Source organism: Saimiri boliviensis, chromosome 7 (genome assembly GCF_048565385.1).
Source record: "Saimiri boliviensis isolate mSaiBol1 chromosome 7, mSaiBol1.pri, whole genome shotgun sequence".
In the NCBI taxonomy this organism is placed as follows: Eukaryota; Metazoa; Chordata; class Mammalia; order Primates; family Cebidae; genus Saimiri; species Saimiri boliviensis.
In genome coordinates, this window is record NC_133455.1 from 89,534,915 (window position 1) to 89,551,873 (window position 16,959).

Sequence of the window (16,959 nt, forward strand, 5' to 3'; positions counted from 1 at the left end):
CACACTAAAGGAGGAGGAGGATGGCTGACCCAGCAGAGTGACACCCAAAGCTAACTGAGCATTTTTTTTTTTTTTTTGCCAGTAATTCTAAGCATTTTTTATTTCTTTAATCCTCACATGAATCCCATGTGGTAAATAAAAATATTATCCTCCACTTTACAGTTGAGAAACTGAGGCACTGTTGGTTACAAATTGCCATTTGGGAAAGAGGAGAAGGGAAAACTACAAACGGCGGTCACTCGTCTAAAAGGTATCCTTTCCTTTGCTGGTGGAGGGGTGGGTTTCCGAGTGAGCCAATCTGGGAGCCTGTGGTCCTGCTTTTGCAGCAGTGTTCCATGGCTGGCCTGCGCGGAGGTGACGTGGCAGCCTCTTCCTGTGGGCATGGTTACAGGACGTGTGTAGAGGGGAGCTGAACATTTCTGTGGAGGCTGAGGATCCCAGGCTCCTGTTTGTAGGCCATCAACATTTCCTTGGCAATCAAACTTTAAAAATCCATTTAGGGCTGGGCCCGGTGGCTCACACCTATAATCCCAGCACTTTGGGAGGCCAAGGTGGAAGGATCACTTGAGCCCAGGAATTCAAGGCCAGCCTGGGCAACACAGTGAAACCATGTCTCCATTAAAAAAAATAAATGAAACTCAGATGCTGGTAAATCCAATCTCCCGCAACTCCATAGGATAAAGGCCCAGATTTAGAGGAGCCCAGTTTCTTTAGCTTAGAGCCCATCAGTATGATGTCTGTCTTTTAGTCACAGGCTTCCTGCTCATGCCTTCACCCTGAGTTTGATGTTGTCAATCTCTCTCTTAGCTTTGGGATCATCTGAAACTGTAGGGGTTTGCCGTTCCCAGACTACATCCCAGGGAATGCTGCATTAGTAGAAATGATTACCTCTGTGTGACAGGATTTGTTTAGAAAATAAAATTCCCACCCTATTTCTCTTCCTCTTCCTCCTCCCTGCTCCCCTTTCCTCATCCCCCTCCGTGCTCCTTCTTCCTCTTCCTTCTCCTCTACCTCCTCTTCCTCTTCCACTTTTGGAGACAGAATCTTGCTCTGCCACCCAGGCTGGAGTTCAGTGGTGTGATCACAGCTCACTGCAATTTTGGCCACCTGGGCCCAAGTGCCTCCCACCTCAGCCTCTCAAGTAGCTGGGACCACAGGCACGTGCCACCACATCCAGCTAAAATTTAAAAAAATTTTTTTGTGGAGATGGGGTCTTACTGTGTTGCTCAGGCTGGTCTTAAAAAACGATTCTCCTGCCTCAGCCTCCCAAGTGCTGGGATTTACAGGTGTGAATCACCGAGCCAGGACCCCGAGTCTATTACTTTGCCTTCTCTGGGAGCCCGATCCTACTATATTTTTTTTTTTGAGACGGAGTTTCGCTCTTGTTGCCCAGGCTGGAGTGCAATGGCGCGATCTCGGCTCACCGCAACCTCCGCCTCCTGGGTTCAGGCAATTCTCCTGCCTCAGCCTCCTGAGTAGCTGAGATTACAGGCACACGCCACCATGCCCAGCTAATTTTTAGTATTTTTAGTAGAGACGGGGTTTCACCAGGTTGACCAGGATGGTCTCGATCTCTTGACCTTGTGATCCACCTGTCTCGGCCTCCCAAAGTGCTGGGATTACAGGCTTGAGCCACCGCGCCCGGCCGATCCTACTATATTTTCCTGCCTGTTCATGCCCCTTTAACTAAGGCAGAGAACCTATCTCCTATAGTTCTGCCAGGCACATAATGTCTGATTCTCTGCAGTCTGCTGGCTATAGGCAAAATGGTGAAAAGCATCTAGCTATAGCTTTGGGTAGGCTACTTAATCTCCCCAGTCCTCAGTTTCTTTATCTGTAAAGTAGGGATAACAATAGTATCCACTCTGTGAAATTGTTGCAAAAAATTGTATGAGGAAATTCATGTGATGTGTTCAGAATGGCATCCGGCACATAGCACAGAATGAACGTGAGCTCTTACTATTTCCAAAGCTGTTTCCTTTATACCTTCAAATGAGCCAGCTTGGCTGGAAGCTTATGCCTTTCCTAAAATACCTTAGCAAAGCCATTAAGAGGTAACTAACAAATTCCAGATCCTGGCACGTTTCTTTTACTTCTCCCAAAGAGCCAACTTGAATGGTCTGATGCCCAAGATACAGCAGCTTAATCAGTGGCTTTGCTTCCCACAGGAGGTCAGGGATGAGAAAATTCTATCTACCCCATCCCTTCCCTTGATTTAGTTGGTTCCATATTTCAGCTTTAGATATTTACAACATCCGATCCCAAGTACCAAACCCTTTATAAGACTTATTTGAACCAGCCCAGGTAATGTGTCCATTTCTGAAGTGACCACTGTGGCCAGGGGAATGGAGGAGAAGCTCCAGTTCAACCACGTGGAATGAAGTCATCTCAGATGTTAGGGGTCTCCTTACTAGAAGAAAGGGTGTTGACTGTCGACTTGCAAAAGGAACAGCTGGACAAACAAAGTCAAGTTTGTTATGCTTACTGCCGAAAAAGCCTTAGTAGTGTCTCAGAAGGGATATGTCAGGGTTTTGGGCCTGGACTGGGTGATTTTGAAGTAGGTCTCAAGACTGGGCAGGGTTTCTGATACAAGAACTTTGGGCACAGAACTCTGTGGCCACAGTGTAGTGAGAGTCCCAAAGCTAGTCTTGAGAGCTTGTTTGGAGGTTCCAGCAGGGGAGTGCAGCTACTCGTACACCCTTGACTGAAGACTGGTCCTCCTCTATTGGGGATGGTCATCCTCTTCGACCGAACACACATGGAGCAGTGAGGGTGGAAGGGGACACCCGCCGAGCCAGCCAGACCAACTGAATCAACCCTGACGATCAATGGGGTGACAGATGTCGCAGCCAGATTGCCCTCACATCCCCAAAGCTAGTCTTGATGGGGAAGCTGTGAGTCTTGGTAAGTAAGCTAGCTGGTTGTCTTACAGTGTTACGGAAGATAAGCCTTCTGAAAATACTTGTTTCTGGTTATAGCTTCAGCTGTCTCTCAGGATACACATACTTGTCTCATAGAACAGTTCTTATGTGCTTGTCTTATTCCTCTTCTAGACTTTAGTTTCCTTGATGATAGAGTGTTTCATTAATCTTTTTATCACTCTATGTCAGGACATACACCAGAGCCATGTAACACAGCAGATTCTGAAAGTATTTGTGGAATTGGAAAGATTTTGAAGCTCCCTTGGGTTTTCTGAAAATATATAGGTTTTGGTTTATGCAGCCCTAAAATTTCCTTATAGGAAAAAATAGTGTTTTCTTGATGAACAATCGTTATTAGGAAAACAGTGTACTTTTCTCTTCTACCAATGTAGATAATGTATCACACAGTTGGGAGAAGTTTTGGCTTCTGGCCAAACACCTAGGAGCTCAGGGGCCCTGTAGGCAAATGGAATGGAGCCCCATCACTTCATTTTTTTCTTGTCACTGGAATCAATATTAGGGCTTGAGTGATATGATTGTCACTTATAGAACTGTTTTTTCCTAAAATCTGAATTGAATGGCACAAATATGCAGTTACCAGAATTTGAACGCCAGCGGGAAAGAGATGTAGAAAAGGTAGGCGATGTTATTGTCAGAAAGTGCGGTGGTCTGTGGCCGAGGGACAGTTTCCCACTGTGGTCTGACCCCCATGTGGGCCTATGGAGGGCTTCCTGAGGAAGTCTAGGAGGCCGAGATACCTCTGCTCAGGCCACTTTTGGCCCTGGTGGATTTCGAGATGGTGTTGGGTGGGAAGACAAGAAGTCAGAGGCAAGAGATCTAGAAAGAGGCACTGTAGTAACAAGTGGTTTGTGGCTGGTGGTGACTTTCCTTATACAATCTGGTGTGTATGTATGTCTGTCTGCTGGTTTTATTTATTTATTTATTTATTTATTTATTTATTTATTTATTTATTAATTATGGAGTCTTGCTTTGTTGCCCAGACAGAAGTGCAGTGGTGCGATCTCAACTCACTGCAATCTCCGCCTCCTGGCTTCAAGCGATTCTTGTGCCTCAGCGTCCTGAGAAGCTGGGATTACAGGTGTGTACCACCAAGCCCGACGAATTTTTATGTTTTTAGTAGAGACGGGGTTTCATCATATTGGTCAGGCTGGTCTTGAACTCCTGACCTCTAGTGAACTGCCGGTCTCAGCCTCCCCAAGAGCTGGGATTACAGGCATGAGCTATCATGCCTGGCTGCTTGCTAGTTTTATTTTTCCAATGCTTTTGCAATTGAGGCAATGTCTTTTTGAAAGTCAGGAGGACACTGTTCTTAGTTTCCTAGGGCTGCTATAACAAAGTACCACAAACTGAGTGGCTGAAAACCACAGAGATGTATGATCTCACACATACATGGAGGCAGAAGTCCAGAATCAAGGTGTCGGCAGGGCCATGCTTCCTCAGAAGCCTAAGGGGAATCCTTCCTTATGTCTCCCTGGCTTCTGGTTTGCTGGCCTCTGGCATTCCTTGGCTTGTCTCTGCTTTCATCATCACATGGTGTTCTCCCTGCATGTCTCTGTCCTCACATGGCAATCAGTCTTCTTACAGTCTTAAAGACACCTGTTGTATTGGATTAAAGGCTCACCTTGCTCAGTTACGACCTTATTTTAACTAAACTAGTTGGTTTGTAACAATCCTATTTCCAAATAAGGCCACAATCTGAGGTACTTGAGCTTAGGACTTCAGTGTGTGTGTGTGTGTGTGTGTGTGTGTGTGTGTGTGTGTGTGTGTATGGAGGCGGGGGGCACCATTCAGCTCAAAACAGGTACTAAATCTTATCTCAAAAACCTTTTAAAATGTGCTGTTTGCTTCATATGCCATTCATTTAGAAGGGGCATGTTGCCCGAAATGAAGTTTGCTTTGAGTTGCCTAACTTCCCTACCTCCCACATCCGCATGATGCCTGTCATTTTAATGCCTAATAATGTCATTTTAATAATTACAAGTCTGAAAGAACAGCATAGGTAAATCTTATACCATTAGCCATGCTTTGATTTCAACTTTTAATGAAAAAACACAGCACCTTTCTTAGCCAAGTGCATGAGTTAGCAGGTGCACATGTTAAATGATGTCTATGAACTCCATGCTGTCAGTGTTCAATGTTCCATGGAAGCTAATTTCTGTCACCTTCTAGTACGTGGTGGAAGGCACCCACCAGTGAGGATTTTTTTTAAAAGCAACAGACACTGACTCTAGCCAATTAAAAAGAAAGAAAAGTTATAAGATAGGATTTAGCTCAATATTTAATAGAAAATGAAAGAAACAGAAACTATGGCAGCTCAGGCAGTTGGGAACTCAAGGAAAATCTCTTCAGGGCTCCACCAATGGGATAGAAACTCTAACCCACTTTAGGTCTCCTGCCATGAGCCCTGAATGGAAACCGAAGGAGTGAGCACCCTGATTGTCCCGCTGGGGTCCCTAGGAAAGTCTCACCGAGACTGTACCCATTGACGGAGAGGGATTCTCTGGAGGAAAGCCAAGCTTTCAGTGGTAGAGTCAAGGCAGTGTTGTTCTAATCCCAGGAATCATCTGATGACTTTGCCTTATGCTTCCTTTTTTTTCCCTCTTTTTTTGAGACAGAGAGAAACTCTTGTCTGAGTTTCTCTCTGTCTCAGTGACACAATCTTGGCTCACTGTAGCCTCTGCCTCCCAGGTTCAAGCGATTCTCCTGCCTCAGCCTCCTGAGTAGCTAGGACTACAGGAGCGCCGCCACAACTGGCTGATTTTTGTATTTTTAGTAGAGACGGGGTTTCACTGTGTTGGCCAGGCTGGTCTCCATCTCCTGGCCTCAAGTGATTTCCCCCAATTCGGCCTCTCAAAGTGCTGGTATCACGGACGTGAGTCACCACACCTGGCCACCTTTGGCTTCTGTTTCTGAGGATCAGAGTCATCCTAAGCTTCCTAGTCTGGGCAGGTTCTCATGGGAAAAGGGAAGTCCCCATGGGCCTGCTCCATTACTATTTTAAGAAAATAACACAAACAGACCCAAGGCCAGGGCTGGCATGATTGCATATTAGACAGCGTACAAAGACTGCTGATTTATTCAGTTCTCTTATCTGATAGCCATTAAGGGGAGAAAGAACAGATGGGGAACATTCATTAGCACTGTTTATTATTATCTTCATGGACTATTTCAGAGCCCAAACTGTGGCAACTCCATAATCCTTCTGAAGCATTGATTTGGAACACGCTTTATTTTAACCAAGGCAGCCTAATTGTGAGAGAACATTCTGCATTTTTTCCCATTTAGTTGTTGCCCACAGCGATGCCATCTATGTTACTCTGGATCCCAGCCATCTGATGACTTTTGCAGGCCCTCGGCATTTTTGCCTTCCTGGGCCCCTTCCTTGGTTAAAAAATAATAATAATAATTATATTTTACTACTCTGTATAATGACCAATATAATCCAGGCTGGACTCATTATTACACATTCACTCATTATTGTCATACTCATGCTTTTCTTCATTTTAAAAATTTTTAGAGATGGGGTCTCTCTCTGTTGCCCAGGCTGGAGTGTAATGATGTGATTATGGCTCACTATAGCCTGGCCCTCCTCAACTCAAGGCATCCTCCCACCTCAGCCTTCCACTTAGCTGGGACTACAGGCCTGTGCCACCATACCTGGCTAACTTTATATTTTTTGTAGATATCGTGGGGGGCATCTCACTATGTCAGTCAGGCTGGTCTCTAACTCCTGGACTCAAGTAATCCTCCCGCCTTGGCCTCCCAAAATGGTGCTGGGATTACAGGCATGAGCCACCACTCCCAGCCCTTTAGCCCTTTCTTCTGGTTTTAAAATAAATTGCAATGAAAATGCTTTTATGGATCTCCAAAAGTATTATGATGCTTCATCTGTGTGCCTTGGCCCTGCACTAAGTCATCCTAGATGTGCACACCCTTGTCCTATGCCTAGCACTGTTCTGGAATGATCCAGAACGCTATCCCCACATCCCTTTCTGAGAAGTCTGGAGTAGAATGGCCTGGATGCAAATACCAGTTTCATTCTTACTAGCTAGTGACCTGCATTTAATACCACAGACCTCAGTTTCCTCATTTGTGGCATGCTGGTAATAATACCGGCTTCTTTATTGGTTTCTTGTGAGGATTACCAGAGAAAATGTCTGTAGACACTTCCCACCACATCTCACATATGCTCAATGCTCCATACATGATAGCTGCATGTATTTCTTGTGATCACTATTCCTAGGTCATGAAGGTCAGAACCTCACAGAAGGTGCCCTTGAAGGAAATCCAGTTATTTAGTGACTTGCTCCCCTTCCCCATTATCTGGCACATCTGCAGAAGGGGTTTTGGTGAGGAAGTGCAGGCCGGTCACGTGTAGTCATTGCCATTATTAAAAAAAAAACAAAAACAAAAACTTGGTTGGGCATGGTGGCTCACACCTGTAATCCCAACACTTTGAAAGGCTGAAGTTCGAGACCAGCCTGGCCAACATGGTGAAACCCTGTCTCTACTAAAAATACAAAAATTAGCCGGGCATGGTGGTGGACACCTGTAATCCCAGCTACTTGGGAGACTGAGGAAGGAAAATTGCTTGAACCCGGGAGACGGAGGTTGCAGTGAGCTGAGATCACACCATTGCCCTCCAGCCTGGGGGACAAGAACAAAACTCCGTCTCACAAAACAAAATGAAACAAAACAAAAAAACCTCATACACAAAGAAATAAGGAAGGACTTCCACATCTGCATTTTATTTGGAAAAGGTGTTGTAAGGAAGAGAGCTGAAGCAGTTAAATGGAAGGCTGTGTGTTTCATAGGATTGTTGGTGCCACTGTTGGGTTCTGGGTTTGGGTGTGGAAACCAGGCTGTCCTGCTTACGGCCAGACCCTCCACTGCAGCAGATTCATACAGAATGATTCGGAGCCACTAAAATGTAAAGAAAAAGACTGCGTGTTTTCCCAGCTCAGTTTTCAGAGCATTGAGTAGGTGTTTTCTAGTAGTGCCAATGTTTATTTGTTTTGAAGTCTTTTCCACTCTTTTGTGGGTCTGAAACTTCACTGATCTTCAGAGGCAGCTTTGTAAAATGAAGTGGGGTTTTAATGTCTCATACTCTTGGATTTGTTGCATCACTTCAAAATATTTTCCACCATGGTGCCTGCTCAAAGTTCTCTGTAAAGCGTGGTGTTATTGTCTCTCTGGCACAATTGCCCTTCTGTTTCCTTCTGAAGTTTGTAAAGTTTTTCAGGCTCTACTGTATAAGGAGCAGGGTCAATTTTACTAGCAGGAGTCTGAAATGAAATGGCAGCTGCTGTGAATGCTGTATAGAGTAAAACCTGGCATCACACACCCACTGCCCTGCCTAGATTCAAATGCATTCACACAGAAAACCCCAGTAAAGAAAATTTCAATGCTGAAAGGGAAGACTCGAGAAAATTACCGTAGAATCAAATATGTCTGCATGTGACAGATACCCTAGAATAACAGTCCCTTATGTAAGATAGAAGTTAATTTTTCTCTGAGGACAAAGCAGTGTGGAGGGTAAGCAGTGCAGAGCCAGGACCACCAGTGGTGGCTGCAGCTGGCTCATTCCAACTCCAGAGAATCAGTTATTTGCACCCCCTCTCAGTCCTATGTTCAATGATGTCACACAGGTAACTTGAAATTGACTATGGTGTGGCTGGGTGCCGTGGCTCATGCTTATAATTTCAGCACTTTGGGAGGCTAAGGGAGGAGGATCACTTGAGTCCAGGAGTTTGAGACCAGCCTAAGAAATATAGTGAGACTTCATCTCTTAAAAAAAAAAAAGAAAAAAAGAAGAAAAAAGAAAAAAAGAAATTGGCCACGGTGGAGGATTTACATAAAAGACATTGGCAAATGCTGCAAATCAGGGCTTCGCCCTCCAGAGAGCTGGTTGTTTACCACTTATCAGCATACCACTGGGTCTAGCTCTCTAATGGGGTTTAGGGACCCCAAGCTCTTTCTGTTTTACTGCCCAACTATCCTAATATGTGACTGTCATTCTTACTGTCATTTCACAGTTTAGAGTTGATGCAAGAGTTCCAGCCATTAAATGACACATTCCATATGGCAAGAAGGAATAGAAATATAAGGAGACAAATACTGAACACCAGCAGTATTTTCAGATCTCTTGGAAGCTGGTATACAGCATTTCTTTGGCAAATACTTAGCTCCATGGCTTTGCTTAGCTGTAAGGGAGGCTGGGAAATGCTGTCTTTATTAGGGGATCCATATGTCAAGCTAAAAGCTAGGGGTCTATGGTAGACAGAGCTCTACAAAATCCCCAGTGATCTTTACTTTGTATAATCTCCTTCTTTCTAGTATGAGGCAGGCAGAACTTGCGACTATGACAAAATATCACTCCTGCAATTATGTTATATATCAAATCAGTTGATCTTAAGATACAGAGATTATCTAGGTAGGCTTGACCTTAACAAAATCCCCTTAAATCCAGATCTAGAGTCAGAGATGGAGGAAGTCAGAGATTAGGGGCATGAGAATGATTGGACGTGCTATTCCTAGCTTGAAGGTGGAGGGGTCATGTGGCAAGGAGTGTAGGTAGCTCTAGGAGCTGAGAATGACCCCACTGACAGCCAGTAAGGAAATGAGGGTCTAAGTTCCACAACCACAGGGAAACGAATCTTGAAAATGACAAAAATGCTAACTGTAAAAGTGGATTTTTCTCTAAAGTCTGCAGACAATCACTCAGGCTGGCCAACATCTTGATTTTAGCCTTGACATGCCCCAAGCAGAGAACTTAGTCATGCGATGCCAGACTTCTGACCTACAGAACTGTGAATTAACTAGTGGGCATTGTATTAAAGTGCTAGGTTTGTGGTAAATTGTTACACTGCAAATGAAAACAGATATAGGATCTATTACTAAGGAAAAAGGAAAAAGAGCTATTGGAGTATACACCTTGCAGTCATTTCACAGTTTAGAGTTGATGCAAGTATTGCATTGAAGTATACTTATCAATGCAGTAAAACTCCCAAACATGTTAAATTGGAAGGAAACAGAGTTTGGTGAGCCTGACCTCCATGCAGGCATCTGTGGCCATGCTCAAGTTCTTGGAACTGTTTTTTTTTTTTTTTGAAACAGAGTCTTGCTCTGTCACCTAGCCTGAAGTACAGTAGCCTGATCTCGGCTCACTGCAACCACTGCCTCTCAGTTTCAAGTGATTCTCCTGCCTCAGCCTCCTGAGTTGCTGGGATTATAGGCACACGCCAACACCCGTGGCTAATTTTTGTATTTTTAGCAGAGATGGGGTCTCACCATGTTGGCCAGCCTGATCTCGAACTCCTGGCCTCAAGTGATCTGCCCGCCTCAGCCTCCCAAACTGCTGGGATTATAGGTGTGAGTCACCGTGCCTGGGCTCTGGGCTACATTCTTATCTAGAGGCTTGACTGGGGAAGAACTTACTTGTAAGTTCAGTCAGGTTGTTGGCAGAATTTATTTCCTTATGGTTGTAGGACTTGAAAATCCCGGCTTCCTGTTACCTTAGCTGTGAGAGGCCATCCTTGGCCCCTTGCCACATGGGGATCCCAACATAGTCAGCTATGGAGGGAGTCTCTAGGGTGAATCTTAGCCAGACAGAATCTTACATAATGTAACATAATCAGAAGTGACGTCCCATCACTTTTGTCATTTCTGTTGGTTAGAAGCAAGTCACAGGTCCCACCCACACTCAGTGGAAAGAAATTGGTATAAATACCATCATTGGGGGTTACCTAGAGTCTGTCTGCCATACAGACTGTAAAAAAAAATATATATATATATATAATAATTTTTAATTGACACATAATTAATATGTATTTGTGGGATACAGAATGATATTTCAATGCATGTATACAATGTGTAATGATCAAATCAGGGTAATTAGCATATTCATCCCCTTAAACATTTATCATTTTTTTGTGTTGGAGATATTCAAAATCTTTTCTTTCAGTTATTTGAAAACATACAAATTATTGTTAACTATAGTCATCCTTTAGTGCAATAAAAATCAGAACTTATTCCTTCTATCTAGCTGTAATTTTCTATCCTTTAACCAGCCTCTTGTTACTCTCCTTTCCCTCTTACTGTTTCCTGCTTATGGTAATCACAATTCTACTTTCTGTTTCTGTGGGATCAACTTTTTAAGCTTCCATATGGGAGTGAGAATATGTGGTATCTTTCTATGCCTGGCTTGCTTCACTTGACATGATGTCCTCCAGGCTCATCCACGTAGACAAGGAAGACAGGATCTTCTTTTTTTATGGCTAAATAGTATTCCAATGTGTATATATACTGTATTTTTTTAATCCAGTTGTCTGCTGATGGACACTCACAAATCTCAATTATTTTTCTCATGGTCATGATTAATCTCAGCCAAGTATGAGACTTCATTTCCTGTTTCCCCATCCTCCTTGTGAGGAGTGGTCATATGATCTAGGTGTGGGAATAATAACTAAGCAGAAGTATCCTGGGAGGTTTCTAGGAAATGTTTTGGACTCTCCTGATCAAAGGAAAGAAACATGGTTGGTAATGTTTTTTCTTCTTTTTAAAGCTTTGAATGTGTAAGTTGTAACTGAGACTACAACAGCACATGATCATGAGAAGTCAAAAGAATCACAGAGATAACAGTGTTAGGACTGGTGAGCTGCTGAATGACCACTCATAATCCTTACAGCTGGATTTCCTGTTGTATGACAATAATTAATTTTTCTGTGCTTAAGCCATTATAACATGGTTTGCATTATTTGCAGTCAAAAGCATTCCTAATGAATAAAGTTGGCCGTGATTTTTCTGCCCCCAGCCTTGGGTAATTATATTTCTGACAATAATAGGCAATTTTGAGGAGGTCTGCTGAGTCTGGGATCTCTATTCTCTGACTGATCATTTTTTTGCATGTGACCTTGCCCTGGCCTTAGCTGATTGAACCAGGATGCATTCTTGACCGAAGCTGGGCGAATCAGACTCTCTTTTGCATCTAAGCTGAGAGACACAAGAATAGGCTCTTAGGAGCTGAGTCACATTAATTCCAGAGCTTTGAAGTAAGGACTTGCAAACTTGTGTAGAGGAGGTCCTAGACAAAGTTTCAGCCTTTCCCAGGGCCTGGCTGTTCAGTTTTTCACTAGATTACATCAAAGGCATCTATATATTTGTAATCAGTTTTTTCCTTGTTTAATCAAGGTAGATTCTGTTATAAGGAGTATCAACTAGGAAAAGTGGCATTTGCAGAGCCCTTTATGATCTGATCTTTGTCTTCCTTCAGCAAGAAATTCTGCACTCATCCTCAATTACAGCAGTATTTTCTCAGCGAAGTCTTCATTAATCCCAGCAGGACAAGACAGCTGGAGTTCCCTCCCTACACCTGCACATCACCCACTACTGTCTGACTTAGTAGGCATAGGTAGACACTCTGTCTTTTCCATTTTGGTCTTTCCAGAATCTAGCACAAAGTCTGGCACCTCATAGGCACTCAGTAAATGCGTTTTGAATGAATAAAGACAGATGGGAGTTTCTGACTGAAGTAATAGTATAAACATAACCACAGAGAATGAAAGTACATGGGATTCTATGTTCCTGAAGGGCAGGGACCATGTCTTATTTAGCCTAGCACAATATTTGGCACATGGCAGGCATATTAGGGTATTCTTGCATTGCTATAAGTAAATCTCTGAGGCCAGGTAATTTATAAAAAAAGAGGTGGTTGTTTTTTTCTTCTACTTGGAGACAGGGCTGTTGTCCAGGCTGGAGTGCAGTGGCACCGTCTTGGCTCACTGCAACCTCTGCCTGGGCTCAAGTGATCCTCCTACCTTAGCCTCCCGAGTAGCTGGGACTATCAGTATGAGCCACCATGCTTGGCTAATTTTTTTTTATTTTTTATTTTCTTGTAGGGATGAGCTTTTCTGTGTTTCCCAGGTTGGTCTTGAACTCCTGAGCTCAAGTAATCTGCTTCCCTTGGCCTCCCAAATTGCTAGGATTACAGGCCATCATACCTGGCCAAGAAAAGAGGTTTTATTGGCTTATGGTTCTGCAGGCTATAGACAAAATGTAGTGGCATCTGCTTCTGGGGAGGCCTCTGGAAGCTTCCCATCATGGTGGAAGGTGAAGTGGGAGCTTGCACATCACATGGCAAAAGCAGGAACATAAAGGTTGGGGAGGTGCCATACACTTTTAAACAATCAGATTTGGCGAGAACTTACTCACTATTGTAAGGACAGCATCAGGGGAGTGATGCTAAATCATTTAGGAGAGATCCACCTCCGTGATCCAGGCATCTCCCATCAGGCCCCAACCTCCAAAATTGGGGATTAGATTTCAACATGAGATTTGGGTGGGGCGAATATCCAAACTATATTAGTAGGTATTTGTTAAAAGTCTTTTGAACTGCTTTACACTGTGCATTGCTGAGAGAATGGCAAGTGTCTCTCTGGGGCTGGGGCATAAGAGTCGTGTGTGTGTGTGTGTGTGTGTGTGTGTGTGTGTGTATGTGTGTGGAGGAGGTGGTGGTGGGTGGGGTGTTTAGTGGAGATGAGATTAAAAAGGCAGACTAGGGCCCTACTGTGTGAGGCTTTGCACACTAGGCTAGGGTTCTTGACATGTGTTTTATAATCGACAAATAAATCAAAGTATTTTATTTACAGATGTAATGGGGCCAGAGTGGGCAGCTTCTAAATAGTTCAGGAAATAAAAAAAACAACTGACTGAAGTAAGGAGGCAGCAGTAGACTTAGAAAGGAGCCCTGGCTCTCACAAACGTATTGTTAAATTTTTAAGTATTTTATGAGCCAAATGTTAAACCTTTGGTAGCTTGAAATTGACCATATTTACACCACAGAAATTGGCAAACACTGCAAATGAAAGCTTTAAAGAAATTCATTTTATGGGAAATGGTTTGACCAGTACACCACTGAGAAAGATTTCAGAGGGACATTTGAATGAAACCGATAGGCCCTGATGATTGGTTGGGGTGGGTCTGGGGGTGAAAAGTTCTTAAAGGTGGTACTGAAGTTTCTTATCTGAGATTTTAACTCTGAGTGACTTGCAGGATGAAGATGTCACTCAGTGGGAACATCAGGAGACTAGGTTTTGGGGAAAAGAAGCTGTGTGTGATTTGCTACATGAATTTGGGGGTATCACATGACATGCATGTGGCTTGTCCAAAAAAAGACACTGAAGCCTGTGTTTGATGCTCAGACCAGTCAGACCTGGAGTGTAGACTTGAAATCAGTTGTCTAGAGGTGGCGGTTGAAGCTTTACAAGTAGAAACATTTTCCAAAGATAAGGAGCAGAGTGAGAATAGACAGCAGAGAACACTGAGGATGCCTGCATTTAAGGGGCATGCTGTGGAAGAGGCTATGGAAGGAGACTGAGAATTCAAGAAGCATCTCTTTGCAAAACAGAAGCATATTCACATGTTCAAAGCTTCATTCTGGTATTTCTTCAAGACATTTGCTTGGTCTTTTTCTCCTGTTTTGGCTTCTAGATTTCAAGGAGATTGTCAGTATCAATAGTCTCAAACCTGTCAGTTGTAATACTTCCTTTTTATTATATGTTGTAATATTTTCTTTACTACTTTGAGATGCAATTTAGAAATAACATGATCTCCTTACACACATAATGAAAAATCAATGTTGCCCTGATGGTAAGAGAAAGGAGAAATAAAAGAAAAATAACTACAATCAAATAATGTTTGTCAAATGTAATTGGGGACAACTATCCTAAAAAGAGTCATTAAAGTAGTGACATGCCAGTACCTAGACACCGATTTTGTATATGTAACACAAATGCAGACTGGTAAAGTTTTTTTGTACCAGTGACCAAATACCCATAGGGGCCTTGACATTGGTGATTCGGATTTTCATCATTAAACAACTCTTGGCAAAATTCTGAGTGCAAAAAGGTACCAACTTCTTTTAATTTACATAGTAGTTGTATTCCTGGAAAATTCAGTGTATGGTCATACTGTACAAAAAAATACTCAATGCCTACATTTAAATGGACTTAGGTTTTAGGTAAGAAAATTGTTAACAGATTTTTTTTTAAACCTATGAGTGTCTTTATTACATGGGATGCTGGACAATTCATTGCATAGGACTGTTCTGTTCACTGTAGATTATCTAACATCTAGATCACTGTGCACTACGTGCTTGAAATGTTAACCAAAACACCTTGCCAATTTTCTTTCTTTCTTTGTTTTTTTTTTTTTTTTGAGATGGGATCTTGTTCTATTGCCCAGGCTGGAGTGCAATGGCACCATCTTGGCTCACTGCAACCTTTGCCTCCCAGGTTCAAGCAATTCTTCTGCCTCAGCCTCCTGAGTAGCTAGGATTATAGGTGGCCACTGTCATACCTGGCTAATTTTTTGTATTTTTATGGAGATGAGGTTTCACCATGTTGGCCAGGCTGGTCTTGAACTCTTGACCTCAGGTGAGCTGCCCACCTCAGCCTCCCAAAGTGCTGGGATTTATTGGCATGAGACACTGTGCCCAGCCCACCTTGCTGATTTTCTAAATGCCCCCTGAGGGCAGTACTAGCTGCATTGAGAACATCTGGTCCTATTCAGTGCTCAGTGGTGTTTGAGGTACAAAAGCCTGTGGAACTGAGATCAGAGGGCGCTAACCATGGTGTACAGACACTTCTTATTCCTGGGGTACTTGGGGCAGATGGATCTGCAAGTCAGTCTGGCCAAGAGGAATCATAAAAAGACAGACGGCCATAACTTGGAAAGTTTTGGTTCCTTCGAAAGTTAAAGAGTCTTTGGTAGAGACCTGGAGGACTTGATTTAGAAAGCAGTCTGTTTTTTTTCTTGGTAGAGACATGATCTCACTATGTTGCCCAGGCTGGTCTTGAACTCCTGGGCCCAAGAGATCCTCCTGCCTTGGCCTCCCAAAGTGTTGGGATTACAGGCACGAGCCTCCATGCTTGGCTAGAAAACAGTCTTTAAACAAGTTACAATAATAATAACAAACCAAACTGATTGCCTAAAATCCATCCCCCTCTACACATGGAGCTGAGAAGAAAGACAAGTCATTTACTACACATGTCTCTCATCCTCTGAATTTTGTCTCCTTCCTTTAACAAGATTTGAAAAGAGCAAAAATCCTTCCCTTTCTCCTTCCCTTCTTCCCTCCCTCCCTCCCTTACCCTTCTCCTTCCCCTCCCTCCCTCCCTTCCTCCTTCCCTCCCTCCCTTCCTCCTTCCCTCCCTCCCTTCCTCCCTTCCTACCTTCCTTCCTTCCTTTCTTCTTTCCTTCCCTTTCTTCCCCCACTTCTCTTTGTCTTGCTTTGTCACCCAAGCTGGAATGTAGTGGTACAATTCTAGCTCACTGGAGCCTCAAACTCCCAGGCTCAAGTGATCTTCCTACCTCATCCTCTTGAGTATCTGGGACTATAGGTGCATACTACTATGCCTGCTAATTTTTAATTTTTTTTTTTTTTGAGATGGTAGGGGTGGGGTGTCTTACTGTGTTGCCCAGACTGGCTTTGAATTTCTGGCCTTAAATGATCCTCCCACCTCAGCCTTCCAAAGTGCTGGGATTATAGGCATGAGCCACCATGCTTGGCCATGATTAACTTTCTTGCATTTGCTTTTAAACGTTAAGACAGAGCATCAAACAGGGATTCCAGGAAAGCACAATCTGGAATAGGTATTCAAGAACTACAAATTACTACCCATAGTTTAGAGGAGAGGCCACACAATTCCCATGAGTTTCACTCCTCTCTCACCATCTTATTGCCAGTGAATTCTCTCCCTCTCCTAAAGTTCAGAACTGCCAGCCCCATCTTGGCAGCCACTCAGGAGACAGGGCAACAGGAGCCAGGGTGGCAGCAGCTGTAACCTCTTGCAAATCACCTCCTTCTCTGAGTCTAAATTTCACAAACACATAGTTCAACAATTGCTAAAAACACTCGCAGCTTCTTGGCATTCAAAGAAGGCATTTCAGGACTCCTCAATTTTAATTAACGATCTCAAGTATTAAAGCACTTTGCTGAATTTGCTGAAGCATTCTATAG

The 16,959-nt window shown here is 43.4% G+C and overlaps 1 protein-coding gene across 4 annotated transcripts in view; it reads left to right on the forward strand.

Annotated features, from left to right (window-relative positions):
- Positions 1 to 16,959, forward strand: part of KLHL42 (kelch like family member 42) — a 58,557-nt gene that overhangs the window by 24,236 nt on the left and 17,362 nt on the right. For all 4 annotated transcript variants that reach the window (XR_012518499.1, XR_012518498.1, XR_012518500.1 and 1 more), the window contains exon 4: positions 163 to 250. The gene's annotated coding sequence lies outside the window, so the exon portion shown is untranslated. The remainder of the gene's footprint in view (positions 1 to 162; positions 251 to 16,959) is intronic.